The sequence below is a fragment of the Pelobates fuscus genome, chromosome 3, assembly GCF_036172605.1.
Source record: "Pelobates fuscus isolate aPelFus1 chromosome 3, aPelFus1.pri, whole genome shotgun sequence".
NCBI lineage: Eukaryota > Metazoa > Chordata > Amphibia > Anura > Pelobatidae > Pelobates > Pelobates fuscus.
Genome location: NC_086319.1, coordinates 53,325,382 through 53,342,586, shown reverse-complemented (window position 1 = coordinate 53,342,586; position 17,205 = coordinate 53,325,382).

Genomic DNA, 17,205 nt, shown 5'->3' with positions numbered 1-17,205 from the left:
CGCACAAGCATGCATATAGGGGATCTCCTCCGGCTGGCGCAAGAAGCATGTGGGCCCAAAATGGCCGACAACCTAACAGACTGCACTGATTCCTCAGAAGATATAGATTACAGCGGAGCCACAGGAGGGATGCTACCACCACACAAGCAGACCCTGCACCTAAGCAAGAGCGAACCAGTGACAGCGTCGCTCCTCAAGGAGATGCTGGGTGGCCTGCAGCAGGTCTTACAGGCAGACACAGAGCAACTACGCAAAGACCTCTCAGGCCTCATGAGCCACCTAGGGGAAACGGAGAAGGCCGTCACCCTTCACACAAGTGCCTGTCAGGACTTATCTTTCCGATCAGCTCCGTTCTGACACTTCCTGGTGTGCGGAGCAGTCCCCGCCCCCTTCTCTGACGTGGCTCTCTCAAGCCTTATAGAGAAACCGCGCCAGTTTCAAAATGGCTTAGTGATTTGAGTTAGGTTACTTCCGCATTCATATTGCCGGCTAAGCTACTCTTCATTAACACTTGTGTACCAACCTCTTGGACTGTTTAAACGGATTCCCTGCCTTCTCCTCTCCTTTGATCTCGGACTGAATATTGGACTTTCCTGCTCTCTCCAACCCCGAAGACCTGGACTGAAAGAAGTTTATCCTCTATCTTGGCTCAACCTAAACTACCTTTGGAAGATTACTCCAATCAAACTCTAAGTATACTATTAGTAATTCTCCGGGAATTGCTTTGCTAATGAACTTTAACCTGATTACTAATACACTCCTACTAAAACTCTGTTACCAATAGCTCTGCTACAGTTGCTAGTGTTTTTTGCTTTTCACTAATCACCTGCAATATCCACGAATCCTTAAAGCTACAGTAACTGTCCTTTATAGTAGTATTTCTTTCCTATCTTCAAACACACTCTGTTAAAATAAAAAGGAACTTTCAAATCTGCAGTTGTGTTCCACATCAATTCTACTTGTAGCATAACAGTGCCATTTCAGAACTCCAGAACGAAATAGCCACTTTAAAGACTCATCAAGCAACGACAGAACAAAGTTTTGCCGCACTTGAGGACTCGAAACGACGTCATAATATTAAAGTAAGAGGGGTACCCGAGGAAACCCCAGCAGCGCAGCTCCCACATTACATCAGGATACTAATGGGCACCCTCCTGACTCCAAAACAGGCAGAAGGGTAATTCCAGACAGGATATTCAGAATACCGAAACCCAGAAGAGCCCCTCACATGGCCCAGCGAGACACAATTGTAAAATTCTGCAACTGGGCGGACAAACAAGCCATACTCACAGCCCTCAAAGGGAAGGTGCCTTATACATTCGAGAATGCATCCCCCTCATTTTATGCAGACGTTATCGGCGACACCCTACAGTTGAGGAGACAAATAAGGCCAGTAACTGACCTCTTATGACACCACAACCTGCAGTACAGGTTGAGAACCCCAAGATCGCTGCAAGTCCTTCAGGGAGAAGAAACAAACAACGTGACTGATCTCCAGGAAGCAAACACCCTCCTAAGCCAACCCCTCGCCCCAACCGGACACCAGCGGAGCAGGCCCAGCGACCCACCCATGGAACCTGGCAACGAGCAAAACATTTGTACCAAGGAAAAGCACGGCGGAAGCATATGCAGCAATCACAACCCCGCCTCGCAGACCGCCTGGTCCCCCTGCCCCCTGCCGCCCCCCCCTCCACATAGCACTAACGGGTGCTTGTCACCCTTTTTCAATAAACTCCAAACCGGTCCCACCCTCTTTTCCTTTTTCCTCTTTCTATCCTTTTCTCTCTTTCGTTTTTTTCTTTTTCTTTGTTTTCTAGTCCAGTCCAGGAGAAGGAACTGGTCGACGTTGTTAGATGTCTGACGCAGAAAGAAGCTGGTGAACAATATAGGGGGTATCTGCTGGTGCTTCTGAATAACAACGGATACTCCACCCTTATGGTATGGGATGCTCTATGGTTCTGTGAAGTTATCACTGCATACCTAAACGCATGTCTGATAATCTGACAATGTCAATCTTATTGTCAAAAAACCCTTGACGACTGGCCAAATGGTACCTACTTGTGTAGAATGAGTATTGTTCAAAGGCATTATACTTTCTCCTTTTTCTAATGTGTTCTACTATATTGCACTATTTCTGACTTTTGCACAAGTCATGCATCTACTGTTATGTTTGCTGATTCTGTCAAGATGAAAAAATAAAGAATTAAAAAAAAAAATGGTTTTGGAAAAAAACCAAAATGATCAATGCTATAATTCCGCTCAGCACTAGAAAGTTTCTAGGAAAAAGAAATACAACAGGGGTGCAGGGGGGTCTCAAAGGAAGTTATCTGGGGCAGAACTATCCTAACTTCAACCTCAAATACAGCCATTTCCAAGATCCTTCTAGCGCAGAAGAAGTCCAGTTGATGGTGTCTCTTATTCAGATGCGTGATAGGAGATAAGATGGAGGTGAACCCTTTACTGTACCGTTAGTAATAGTTAGAAAACCTAATAACAAATTTAAAAAGCAACTTAATAAATAAACGCCAGTATCCACTGGTGAATAATTTCTCAAGTTTAGATAATGAGACCGGATATGTATACCATAACCACTGTGTCACTGCAGAAATAACCGCCACCTACGGTTGAAGAGTATGAATATAGAATATCTATTGAAAATCAATAGAAGTTTGCAGGACTCTGTGGAAATGGTTGCAATATAATTACCATAGAAAAATAACCAAATGGTATAACAAAATGTATCAGCTGTTTGTATCTATTCTTCCCATATGAGGGCAAGAAGGATGAAAAAAATCAGCTGAAAATAAATAATCTAGTAAAGGTTCCACAATATATGTTGACCAGTACACTTGAGGATGAATAAATTAGGGAAAAATTGCATGTAATCCCACTGTAGTAGAAAACGAATTTCGTCAATTATACTGTGCAGCCGACAGATTGGTTAAAATATACACGGTTTTATTTAACAACACTTAACTGTCAAAGACTCACACATAAAATATAAAAGACATTAAAAGTTCATGGGAGTTCCCAGATATGGAGAGCAACTGCTGTCTGGTTAAAGTTACGAGTGTCCAAAGAGATGTAAAAAATCTTTTCTCACCGGCCGGATGAAGTCAGATGTGGACCTCCTCGTGTTTATGGACAAACTTGCTGGCAGCCGCGTGCGTTCCACTGCGGCTCCGGTTTGCGTTCCAGCTTGCTCCCCTGGGACTCAGAGTAGAATGCCGCCTTACGCGTTTCGTGATCCAGAGATCACTTCATCAGAGGATGGCATTCTCGGTTCTCTCAACTGTTAAGTACATTCTGGTCTAATTGTTTCATTGAAACAGTAACTCTTTCTTTGCTGGAGCACATTCCATTTTGGTATCGAATTAGTACTACATAAATCCTTTAACATTCTTTATACAATTATCATAGTAGCATTAACTCTTTCTCTGCTGGAGCCTGTTTCATTTAAAATCAAATTTCTACTACATTAATCCTTTTATATTCGTTATAAAATCCATACATTTAAATAATTTTCATTATCAATAAAATGAATTAAATCACTTTGTATATTCAATGAGACAGGTATCAATCAGCCCATAATTACTTGAAAAAAACGACAAAAATTTAGTTCATTAAATGTTAGCATTACTTGAGCATATCCTATCATAAGTTAAAAATAATAATGCTTGGAAGATTATGTATTGAACAGCAGTTTATCTCTCTGAGTGAGAAGTAGTAAAGTACAAGAAATACAAATAAGAGATAATTGAAATAAAAATGAATTGGAATCTGGAAAAAATAAATAAAAATAAAAATAAAAATAAAGATAAAGATAATAAAAATAAAAATAAAGATACAAAATAAAATAAAAATAAAATAAAATAAAAGTAAAAATAAAAATAAAAATAAAAATAAAATAAAGATAAAAATAAAAATAAAAATAAAAATAAAAATAAAAATAAAAAATGAATGAATGAAAAATGAAAATAAAAAATGGAAATGAGAATGAAAATAAAAGTGAAAATAAAATAAAAATAAAAATAAAAATAAAAATAAAGATAAAGATAAAAATGAAAATAAAAATAAAAATAAAAATAAAATAAAAATAAATATAAATAAAAATAAAAATAAAAATAAAATAAAAAACAAATAAATATAAAAATGGACTACATTGAAAGATTCTTAGAATGTAATATACTGGAAAATGTAATCTAAAAATTATTAACTCGTTAAAATTGAATAAAAATAGGGATACTTTTGACATAATAGCTAGTTCTCCTTTCGATGGTTTTCTGAAAAACATAAAAATTTCTCGTTATTGAGCCATCCTATCATAAAGGGATATAATGATACTAAAAGGTATACATATTCATATAAAAAGTGGTAAAACATATTACAAAAATGCATTCAATTCAAAATCAATATTGAGTCCTAATGGTTCCAGACTATTAAGTTTAAAAATCCATTTAGCCTCAGCTCTATCCAGGGCTTTCTCTGGATCTCCTCCTCTCCAATGTACGTTGACTTTCTCAATAGCTAAAAATTTGAGACCTTCTGGATTATTTGAATGGAAATTGGAGAAATGTCTTGAAAGGTTATGGGTGCTTAATCCTTTCTTAATATTCCTTATATGTTCACCCAACCTTGTTTTAAATTTTCTTTTGGTCCGTCCCACATAGTGTCTTCCACAGGGGCATATCAGGAGATAGATCACACCACTCGTATTACAACTCAGGGTTGTTCTGATTTTAAAATCCTCATCTTGTTTCATGTTTTGAAATAATTTAGTTGTTGTTGCCTGAGTCGGGTTATTCTTGCAACCCAAACATTTGCCACATTTGTGGAAACCCACGTTATCTAAATTTCCATTCTTTTGTTTTATGTCCTTAAGTGTCGGGGCTAACATATTTTTAAGATTGGGTGCACGTGAGTAAATGACTCTAGGTTTTACATCTAAAGTGGTGCCTAATACACTGTCCCCCTTCAGAACTTTCCAGTGTTTGTTCAAAATGTTCTTTATTGTTCCTGCTTGGTTACTAAATTGTGTTATGAAAGCTGGGGTTTCACTGTCGATTCTCCGTGGTTCTTGCCTAGTTTCTAAGGTTGCTTGTCTCGGCAATTCCAGGGCTTTCTCCATAGCACTAGTTAATCTTCTTTCATCATATCCTTTGTTCCGGAATTGTGTTTTCATCTTTTCCATTTGGATTTTACAAACATCCAATTCTGTACAGTTGCGTCTAATACGCCTAAACTGTCCATAAGGTATATTGTCAAGCCATGTCCTTTTGTGGTGGCTGTTCGAGGGAATAAAGCTATTGCAATCAACGGGTTTGCTGAAGGTTTTGGTACAAAGCATCTCTTCTTTAACATATATCTCCAGATCCAGGAATTCAACTGAGGTTTTAGAGTGATTAAAAGAAAACTTCAAATTATAAGGGTTAAAATTTAAATACTCCTTAAAATCTTCCAATGACGAGAGGCTTCCTTCCCAGATGAATATGCAGTCATCAATATAGCGTCGCCATAGGACCAGGCTTGCGCCGAATGGGGAATTATTCCAAATGAACTCCTCTTCCCATTTTCCCATAAAGAGATTAGCATAGCTCGGCGCAAACCTGGTTCCCATGGCAGTGCCCTCTATCTGTAGGAAAAACTTTTGTTGTGCCCAAAATGAGTTGTGACTAAGGATAAAAGCAATAGATTGGACAAGAAAGCTAATCTGATCGTTTTGTAGTTCTGAGTACTTGGCAAAAGAATGTTGGATGGCCTCACACCCTTGAAGATGTTGAATCACTGTATATAAGGACGTCACATCTGCAGTGACTAGGATGTATTCCTTTTTCCATTTTATAGTTGACAGCGTATTGATTACTTGTGTTGTATCTCTCAAGTATGACTGTAACTGGATCACCATAGGTTGGAGAAATTGATCTACATATTGGGACAGGTTTGATGTGAGTGAGTTTATTCCTGAGATAATAGGTCTCCCAGGGGGTTTGTCGAGGGTTTTGTGGATCTTTGGCAGATGGTAAAAAATTGCCGTTCTTGGATATTTGCAGTATATAAAATCATATTCTCTTTTGCTCAGAATGCCTCTGTCTCTCCCTTCATCTATTAATTCAAGGAATTCTCTCATGAATTGTTTCTCAGGATTTTCTGTCAGAGGTAGATAAGTCTCCTGATCATCTAATAGCCTTGCAGTTTCTGCCTCGTAGTCTGTAATATTCATAATTACCACTCCGCCTCCCTTATCTGCAGATCTGAGGATTATCTCGGGATTCTCCATTAGTGATTTTAACACTTGTCTTTCTTTCCGAGTCAAATTATCTTTGTCTTTCTTATTCATAGTTAGATTCCTCAAATCTTTTTCGACCAATCTTTCAAATACCTTGATATTATCACTCTTCACATGTTGTGGGTAAAATATCGATTGGGGATGGAGGTTTGTATGAATATACTCTTCCTGTTCATTTGTTTTGGTATATTTATTCTCCAAAAAAATTTTTTTCACTGTTAATTTTCTGATGAATTTGTGGAGATCAATGAAGGTGTTGAACTGTGAACTCTTAACATTGGGGGCAAACTTAAGACCCTTCTTTAGTAGAGTCATTTCTTCATTACTCAAATTATAATTTGATAGGTTGAAAACGCTTGTGGTTTCATCTTCAGCTTCTGCATTTACTAATTCTGGTTCAGTTCTTCTTCGTCTTCTTCTCTTCTTATTCTTTTCCTTTGTACCGGTGATCTTGGTAGATCCCTCCTTTCTCTCCAAGTCTTTTTCAGTGCTGTTCTTGTTTCTTCTCGTCTCTCTAAAAAATCTCCTAAAAAATCCCTGTTTGGTGGTAAGTTGGTAGGTGGTTCCACATGTTGTTTTGCTTTAGGAGATTTAAAGTGAATTTCTCTTTTTTCTCCTTTATCTTTCTCCAGCTTTCTCTCACCATGCGGAATTCTCATTTCACGTCTCTCATTATATGTATTTCTATTCCAAGACCGAGTTGTCTCTTTTCTTGGGGAATGTGGCTGATTTCGGTAATGATACTGATTTCGATAGTGATGTGATCTTTCTTCGTCTTTCCTAGGATACTCTGTTCTTTCTTTTCTCACTGTTCTTCCTTGATTCCATCCTGAGTTGGGTTCTTCATATCTTTGATATTTTGTTTGTGTAGGATTTCTTTTCACTTGTTTCCTCCAATTTCTCTGTATTCCTTTATCATAATCTTCTTTATCCCTCATGATTTTTTTCTTTTTACCGTCTCTTATTCTGTTATCCAAATCCTTTACTCTTCTTTCAATCTTATCCAAGAGTTCTGCATACTGGCCATCTTGTGTTTCTGGGGATATTTCTTTTTTAATTTGTTCAATTTGGACCTCTAATTGTTCTAGTTCCTTCTTTTTTTCATTAATTAGAAAGATAATGAGCAATAGGGACCCCTTATCTAACAATTGGTCCCATTTTTTAATTATATTTTCATCTTTGTTTTTGTAAGCCAGGGGTTTTTGCAGCCTCAGCCCTCTTGGGACTAAATTATTGGATACATAGAACTCAAAGCTGGTAATGTCCCACCAGATCTGTGTTTCTTTTTCTAATAGCTCTCCTAATTGGAAGATTTTTGATCTGGTGCAGACTGGTTGTGGTATAGGGGTGTCGTTAATCTCACTCCTAATTATATTGGCTTCATTAGACATCATTTGCTGGAAGGCATTTCTCCTTTTTTCTCTAATGAAGTCCAAATTTCTGTTCATAGCCATATCTTATCTCAAAATGGGTGGAAAAAGTAGCAAATTTAAAAAGCAACTTAATAAATAAACGCCAGTATCCACTGGTGAATAATTTCTCAAGTTTAGATAATGAGACCGGATATGTATACCATAACCACTGTGTCACTGCAGAAATAACCGCCACCTACGGTTGAAGAGTATGAATATAGAATATCTATTGAAAATCAATAGAAGTTTGCAGGACTCTGTGGAAATGGTTGCAATATAATTGCCATAGAAAAATAACCAAATGGTATAACAAAATGTATCAGCTGTTTGTATCTATTCTTCCCATATGAGGGCAAGAAGGATGAAAAAAATCAGCTGAAAATAAATAATCTAGTAAAGGTTCCACAATATATGTTGACCAGTACACTTGAGGATGAATAAATTAGGGAAAAATTGCATGTAATCCCACTGTAGTAGAAAACGAATTTCGTCAATTATACTGTGCAGCCGACAGATTGGTTAAAATATACACGGTTTTATTTAACAACACTTAACTGTCAAAGACTCACACATAAAATATAAAAGACATTAAAAGTTCATGGGAGTTCCCAGATATGGAGAGCAACTGCTGTCTGGTTAAAGTTACGAGTGTCCAAAGAGATGTAAAAAATCTTTTCTCACCGGCCGGATGAAGTCAGATGTGGACCTCCTCGTGTTTATGGACAAACTTGCTGGCAGCCGCGTGCGTTCCACTGCGGCTCCGGTTTGCGTTCCAGCTTGCTCCCCTGGGACTCAGAGTAGAATGCCGCCTTACGCGTTTCGTGATCCAGAGATCACTTCATCAGAGGATGGCATTCTCGGTTCTCTCAACTGTTAAGTACATTCTGGTCTAATTGTTTCATTGAAACAGTAACTCTTTCTTTGCTGGAGCACATTCCATTTTGGTATCGAATTAGTACTACATAAATCCTTTAACATTCTTTATACAATTATCATAGTAGCATTAACTCTTTCTCTGCTGGAGCCTGTTTCATTTAAAATCAAATTTCTACTACATTAATCCTTTTATATTCGTTATAAAATCCATACATTTAAATAATTTTCATTATCAATAAAATGAATTAAATCACTTTGTATATTCAATGAGACAGGTATCAATCAGCCCATAATTACTTGAAAAAAACGACAAAAATTTAGTTCATTAAATGTTAGCATTACTTGAGCATATCCTATCATAAGTTAAAAATAATAATGCTTGGAAGATTATGTATTGAACAGCAGTTTATCTCTCTGAGTGAGAAGTAGTAAAGTACAAGAAATACAAATAAGAGATAATTGAAATAAAAATGAATTGGAATCTGGAAAAAATAAATAAAAATAAAAATAAAAATAAAGATAAAGATAATAAAAATAAAAATAAAGATACAAAATAAAATAAAAATAAAATAAAATAAAAGTAAAAATACCAGCTTTGAGTTCTATGTATCCAATAATTTAGTCCCAAGAGGGCTGAGGCTGCAAAAACCCCTGGCTTACAAAAACAAAGATGAAAATATAATTAAAAAATGGGACCAATTGTTAGATAAGGGGTCCCTATTGCTCATTATCTTTCTAATTAATGAAAAAAAGAAGGAACTAGAACAATTAGAGGTCCAAATTGAACAAATTAAAAAAGAAATATCCCCAGAAACACAAGATGGCCAGTATGCAGAACTCTTGGATAAGATTGAAAGAAGAGTAAAGGATTTGGATAACAGAATAAGAGACGGTAAAAAGAAAAAAATCATGAGGGATAAAGAAGATTATGATAAAGGAATACAGAGAAATTGGAGGAAACAAGTGAAAAGAAATCCTACACAAACAAAATATCAAAGATATGAAGAACCCAACTCAGGATGGAATCAAGGAAGAACAGTGAGAAAAGAAAGAACAGAGTATCCTAGGAAAGACGAAGAAAGATCACATCACTATCGAAATCAGTATCATTACCGAAATCAGCCACATTCCCCAAGAAAAGAGACAACTCGGTCTTGGAATAGAAATACATATAATGAGAGACGTGAAATGAGAATTCCGCATGGTGAGAGAAAGCTGGAGAAAGATAAAGGAGAAAAAAGAGAAATTCACTTTAAATCTCCTAAAGCAAAACAACATGTGGAACCACCTACCAACTTACCACCAAACAGGGATTTTTTAGGAGATTTTTTAGAGAGACGAGAAGAAACAAGAACAGCACTGAAAAAGACTTGGAGAGAAAGGAGGGATCTACCAAGATCACCGGTACAAAGGAAAAGAATAAGAAGAGAAGAAGACGAAGAAGAACTGAACCAGAATTAGTAAATGCAGAAGCTGAAGATGAAACCACAAGCGTTTTCAACCTATCAAATTATAATTTGAGTAATGAAGAAATGACTCTACTAAAGAAGGGTCTTAAGTTTGCCCCCAATGTTAAGAGTTCACAGTTCAACACCTTCATTGATCTCCACAAATTCATCAGAAAATTAACAGTGAAAAAAAATTTTTTGGAGAATAAATATACCAAAACAAATGAACAGGAAGAGTATATTCATACAAACCTCCATCCCCAATCGATATTTTACCCACAACATGTGAAGAGTGATAATATCAAGGTATTTGAAAGATTGGTCGAAAAAGATTTGAGGAATCTAACTATGAATAAGAAAGACAAAGATAATTTGACTCGGAAAGAAAGACAAGTGTTAAAATCACTAATGGAGAATCCCGAGATAATCCTCAGATCTGCAGATAAGGGAGGCGGAGTGGTAATTATGAATATTACAGACTACGAGGCAGAAACTGCAAGGCTATTAGATGATCAGGAGACTTATCTACCTCTGACAGAAAATCCTGAGAAACAATTCATGAGAGAATTCCTTGAATTAATAGATGAAGGGAGAGACAGAGGCATTCTGAGCAAAAGAGAATATGATTTTATATACTGCAAATATCCAAGAACGGCAATTTTTTACCATCTGCCAAAGATCCACAAAACCCTCGACAAACCCCCTGGGAGACCTATTATCTCAGGAATAAACTCACTCACATCAAACCTGTCCCAATATGTAGATCAATTTCTCCAACCTATGGTGATCCAGTTACAGTCATACTTGAGAGATACAACACAAGTAATCAATACGCTGTCAACTATAAAATGGAAAAAGGAATACATCCTAGTCACTGCAGATGTGACGTCCTTATATACAGTGATTCAACATCTTCAAGGGTGTGAGGCCATCCAACATTCTTTTGCCAAGTACTCAGAACTACAAAACGATCAGATTAGCTTTCTTGTCCAATCTATTGCTTTTATCCTTAGTCACAACTCATTTTGGGCACAACAAAAGTTTTTCCTACAGATAGAGGGCACTGCCATGGGAACCAGGTTTGCGCCGAGCTATGCTAATCTCTTTATGGGAAAATGGGAAGAGGAGTTCATTTGGAATAATTCCCCATTCGGCGCAAGCCTGGTCCTATGGCGACGCTATATTGATGACTGCATATTCATCTGGGAAGGAAGCCTCTCGTCATTGGAAGATTTTAAGGAGTATTTAAATTTTAACCCTTATAATTTGAAGTTTTCTTTTAATCACTCTAAAACCTCAGTTGAATTCCTGGATCTGGAGATATATGTTAAAGAAGAGATGCTTTGTACCAAAACCTTCAGCAAACCCGTTGATTGCAATAGCTTTATTCCCTCGAACAGCCACCACAAAAGGACATGGCTTGACAATATACCTTATGGACAGTTTAGGCGTATTAGACGCAACTGTACAGAATTGGATGTTTGTAAAATCCAAATGGAAAAGATGAAAACACAATTCCGGAACAAAGGATATGATGAAAGAAGATTAACTAGTGCTATGGAGAAAGCCCTGGAATTGCCGAGACAAGCAACCTTAGAAACTAGGCAAGAACCACGGAGAATCGACAGTGAAACCCCAGCTTTCATAACACAATTTAGTAACCAAGCAGGAACAATAAAGAACATTTTGAACAAACACTGGAAAGTTCTGAAGGGGGACAGTGTATTAGGCACCACTTTAGATGTAAAACCTAGAGTCATTTACTCACGTGCACCCAATCTTAAAAATATGTTAGCCCCGACACTTAAGGACATAAAACAAAAGAATGGAAATTTAGATAACGTGGGTTTCCACAAATGTGGCAAATGTTTGGGTTGCAAGAATAACCCGACTCAGGCAACAACAACTAAATTATTTCAAAACATGAAACAAGATGAGGATTTTAAAATCAGAACAACCCTGAGTTGTAATACGAGTGGTGTGATCTATCTCCTGATATGCCCCTGTGGAAGACACTATGTGGGACGGACCAAAAGAAAATTTAAAACAAGGTTGGGTGAACATATAAGGAATATTAAGAAAGGATTAAGCACCCATAACCTTTCAAGACATTTCTCCAATTTCCATTCAAATAATCCAGAAGGTCTCAAATTTTTAGCTATTGAGAAAGTCAACGTACATTGGAGAGGAGGAGATCCAGAGAAAGCCCTGGATAGAGCTGAGGCTAAATGGATTTTTAAACTTAATAGTCTGGAACCATTAGGACTCAATATTGATTTTGAATTGAATGCATTTTTGTAATATGTTTTACCACTTTTTATATGAATATGTATACCTTTTAGTATCATTATATCCCTTTATGATAGGATGGCTCAATAACGAGAAATTTTTATGTTTTTCAGAAAACCATCGAAAGGAGAACTAGCTATTATGTCAAAAGTATCCCTATTTTTATTCAATTTTAACGAGTTAATAATTTTTAGATTACATTTTCCAGTATATTACATTCTAAGAATCTTTCAATGTAGTCCATTTTTATATTTATTTGTTTTTTATTTTATTTTTATTTTTTTTTTATTTATATTTATTTTTATTTTATTTTTATTTTTATTTTCATTTTTATCTTTATCTTTATCTTTATTTTTATTTTTATTTTTATTTTTATTTTTACTTTTATTTTATTTTATTTTTATTTTATTTTGTATCTTTATTTTTATTTTTATTATCTTTATCTTTATTTTTATTTTTATTTTTATTTATTTTTTCCAGATTCCAATTCATTTTTATTTCAATTATCTCTTATTTGTATTTCTTGTACTTTACTACTTCTCACTCAGAGAGATAAACTGCTGTTCAATACATAATCTTCCAAGCATTATTATTTTTAACTTATGATAGGATATGCTCAAGTAATGCTAACATTTAATGAACTAAATTTTTGTCGTTTTTTTCAAGTAATTATGGGCTGATTGATACCTGTCTCATTGAATATACAAAGTGATTTAATTCATTTTATTGATAATGAAAATTATTTAAATGTATGGATTTTATAACGAATATAAAAGGATTAATGTAGTAGAAATTTGATTTTAAATGAAACAGGCTCCAGCAGAGAAAGAGTTAATGCTACTATGATAATTGTATAAAGAATGTTAAAGGATTTATGTAGTACTAATTCGATACCAAAATGGAATGTGCTCCAGCAAAGAAAGAGTTACTGTTTCAATGAAACAATTAGACCAGAATGTACTTAACAGTTGAGAGAACCGAGAATGCCATCCTCTGATGAAGTGATCTCTGGATCACGAAACGCGTAAGGCGGCATTCTACTCTGAGTCCCAGGGGAGCAAGCTGGAACGCAAACCGGAGCCGCAGTGGAACGCACGCGGCTGCCAGCAAGTTTGTCCATAAACACGAGGAGGTCCACATCTGACTTCATCCGGCCGGTGAGAAAAGATTTTTTACATCTCTTTGGACACTCGTAACTTTAACCAGACAGCAGTTGCTCTCCATATCTGGGAACTCCCATGAACTTTTAATGTCTTTTATATTTTATGTGTGAGTCTTTGACAGTTAAGTGTTGTTAAATAAAACCGTGTATATTTTAACCAATCTGTCGGCTGCACAGTATAATTGACGAAATTCGTTTTCTACTACAGTGGGATTACATGCAATTTTTCCCTAATTTATTCATCCTCAAGTGTACTGGTCAACATATATTGTGGAACCTTTACTAGATTATTTATTTTCAGCTGATTTTTTTCATCCTTCTTGCCCTCATATGGGAAGAATAGATACAAACAGCTGATACATTTTGTTATACCATTTGGTTATTTTTCTATGGTAATTATATTGCAACCATTTCCACAGAGTCCTGCAAACTTCTATTGATTTTCAATAGATATTCTATATTCATAGAAAACCTAATAAACCTTTGAATAGCTTTTCAGGGTTCATGTGAAATCCAAATATACCCTAGGAAGGATATTTGGTCTCTTTCAAATATACACTTCTCAATCATTGCAATACAAACATTATTCTAACAAACTGGTGAGAACTTGACACACTTGCTAATAATAGAAACTAGACTAGATCTGTGGAGTGACTGAGACTATCATCTAAGTATATAATCACACAAGAAATCTCTAAGGTACTCATTAATACATTCTTGGAAAATAGCCAGAGTATTAAAAAAATAAAAGGCATCACAGTATATTGATAATGGCCAATGAATGTTATAGGCTGTTTTCTAATAATTTACTTCCTTTTTCAGATACCTTAATTCTGTCATATAGCTTGTTAATAAGAGAAACTGTATATGCGCTTTTGATGGTACTTATGATAACATTTCTGTAATCAATAGAGGGACAAAATTCCCCCAGCAGGAGAAGAGCATTTGCAAATAAAACCCTTGCTCAAAGCCTCAGAAACATAGTACTCCATAGCCTTTTTGTCAATAGGTGATAATGGTTCTACTTCTGGGAGGACTATTGCCTGGCAAGAGATATATTGTGCAAACATACCAGCAGAGAGGGGGTAACATCTACACTTCTTTCTTATTGAATATCATAGCTGGATCAGAAAAATCAGAGGAATCGAGTAATTAGTTTTCAAATGAGCAGAAAAATGACTCTGACTAAGGCAAGACAGGAGTAGTGAAAATGAGGATTCCAAGAAGCGACTTCACTCTCCTCCCATTTAATAATATTATTGTATTCAAAATGTAGGACACCCACAAAATTTGGATAGGATAGTATCTGATAAACCTTGTATGAAAGTGGCTACTAGCGCAATGTTGCTGAAGTCTATCTAAGCAGCGTACATTCAGAACTCCAAGTATACTCCCCTGATGGCCTAGATCCCTGCTTCTGTATGTAGTAACAGTGTCTGATGAGCCTAGTCTATCCTGTGGCCATGTTCCCAACTACTGACTTTTACCTGCAGGATCCAGAGTGGTACATTTATAATGTCAGAGACCTAAAGGGGATCCTCAGCAAGATATCGGCCAGCAACCTACCAAAGGCAAAGTAGGATAGATAGATAGATGTATTACTGGACCTTAGAGTGGCCAGGCTTAACACTTAGATGGAAATAGGAGGTATCAGATAAAAAAATAAAAATAAACTAGAAGTAATAATATTCTATACAAGATAAACTTAAGGTCCAAAAAATTAGGTCATGAAAACCAGAAATCAGGAATAAATTGAGCCAGGTCACATTCAAAACTAGAAAAACCCCACAAGGAATAAACAATCTTAAGGGCACGAAAGAGCACTGGTCCTAAGAAGACAGGGGTTTAGAATGGACTATTCACTTGCACATGCGTAGTGAGTTGAGAGAGACGTCAAGTCAAAGAGCTCAAAAATACATAAGTAGTCGCTAATATAGCGACTACGAGATGACTATGATACTGCATATGGCAAAATGTATGTTGTAGCATGAAAGTTGGTACGAACACGTGGAATGAAAATAAATAGTGTATCAGAGAGCTCCACAGGGAAAAAAAACATCATAATAAGCAATTGCAAAGTTTTAAATTAGATCAAATATGATATCACAGCCTTTATTTAATTACATAGGCCTTGTGTTACTTACTTTAACCCATACAACCGAAATGATAGAGAATATAATATTTTACAGTTCTCAATATCTCAGCGAATATTGTTCACATAAACTGTGTAATTAGAAAAACATATCTCAGCATTTAGGGATCTTAGGGAAAGTTAAAAGCACCATAACCACTATAGAGTACTATAATGGTAATGTGACCAGTAGTGGATATACCCAGACCTACAGATTTGCAGCATTTTCCTAAAAACCCTGTGTTCAACCCAACACAATACGTGGGAGCCCTTTACCTTCAGCCCAAAAGGCCAAATGCTAATCCAGTTTGAAATCTAATAATGTTAAATAGTGTATCATGGTCTCTGTGTCCCATTAATTATAGTTGTCTCACAAAGCGGATGCTCGGGTGATGGATTGAAAAGGTGAAGAGCTGATACAGTAAATGTGATAGTATTTGTATGGTGACCAAGGCACCCAGAGGGATATTTACAAAAGTTTAAATAGTTAAAAATACAATATGTACTGACAGATCAAACCGCGAGCCCAACTGTGGCAGCTCCCACGGACACCTCAAATCCCGACTCAGCAATCCCGTTCATACAGAGAGCTGGAGAGTTACGTGACACAACTACCTGATCCACTAGGAGCGGGCACACACCATGAACTGTCACGCAAACGGCCCATTGCGGACGGACACCTGCTCTGATCTGTTAAAATGTGTTTAGTAAGTTTCTTTATTTTCTCCTTTGCTATGTATATAAGTTGACTTACGACCACAGACCTCACTGGCGACTGATTTGAATCTTAGAGAGGGGCCCAGGCAGTATCCAAAAAGCAGCTGACTGACCTCCCCTTTCACCCCCCCCCCCACGCTAACCCCCATCACTCTGCCCCGTTACTCTCTAATCCACCCACACTCCTATCTTGACTCGACAGATACCTCATATATGCCCAACACCTCACCAAACTGACCCCCAGATACCGGGGCAATCAGTCTGGCGTTGACATCATAGATATGCAGCACCCGCTTAGCCCCACATGGAAAGTATCCAGCATATCCCAAATTTAGAAACTAGGGAACCTGAGAACCGACCCCATGGACCCCAACTCCCATTGACTCCTCAGGTGACCCCACTTGGTGTTTACATGTAAAAAAACATGTGTTTTGTTCTCACCACCTGAATGCTAACTCCATATATGCCACTGACATATTATGGTGTGCCTTATAACATATTTGTTGCAAAGCACTGCAAAAATAAAGAATTTAAAAAAAAATACAATATGAATTCTAGTTCAAAATATTTTTTAAACCAAAATAGATGAATTGGAAAAATGTCAGCTATGTTTCCAGTTTGCCTTTTTTAAATACATTTTTTAAATATTTATTGGGCACTTTTTTATTTTTCAAAATCACTAATAATTGTAAACATAAAAAAAAAATAAAAAAAAATATTACAAGGGTGCTCAGCTACTGTGATGTCATGACCAACTGGTGACATTGTAATTTTCTAATGATGTCACAATGTCACAAACAACTCATAACTAATGGTTCAGTGTGGTCTCCTTTACTAGTGAACTGGATGAGTTTCAGTACACAGCGCTACAATTGTCCTTATTG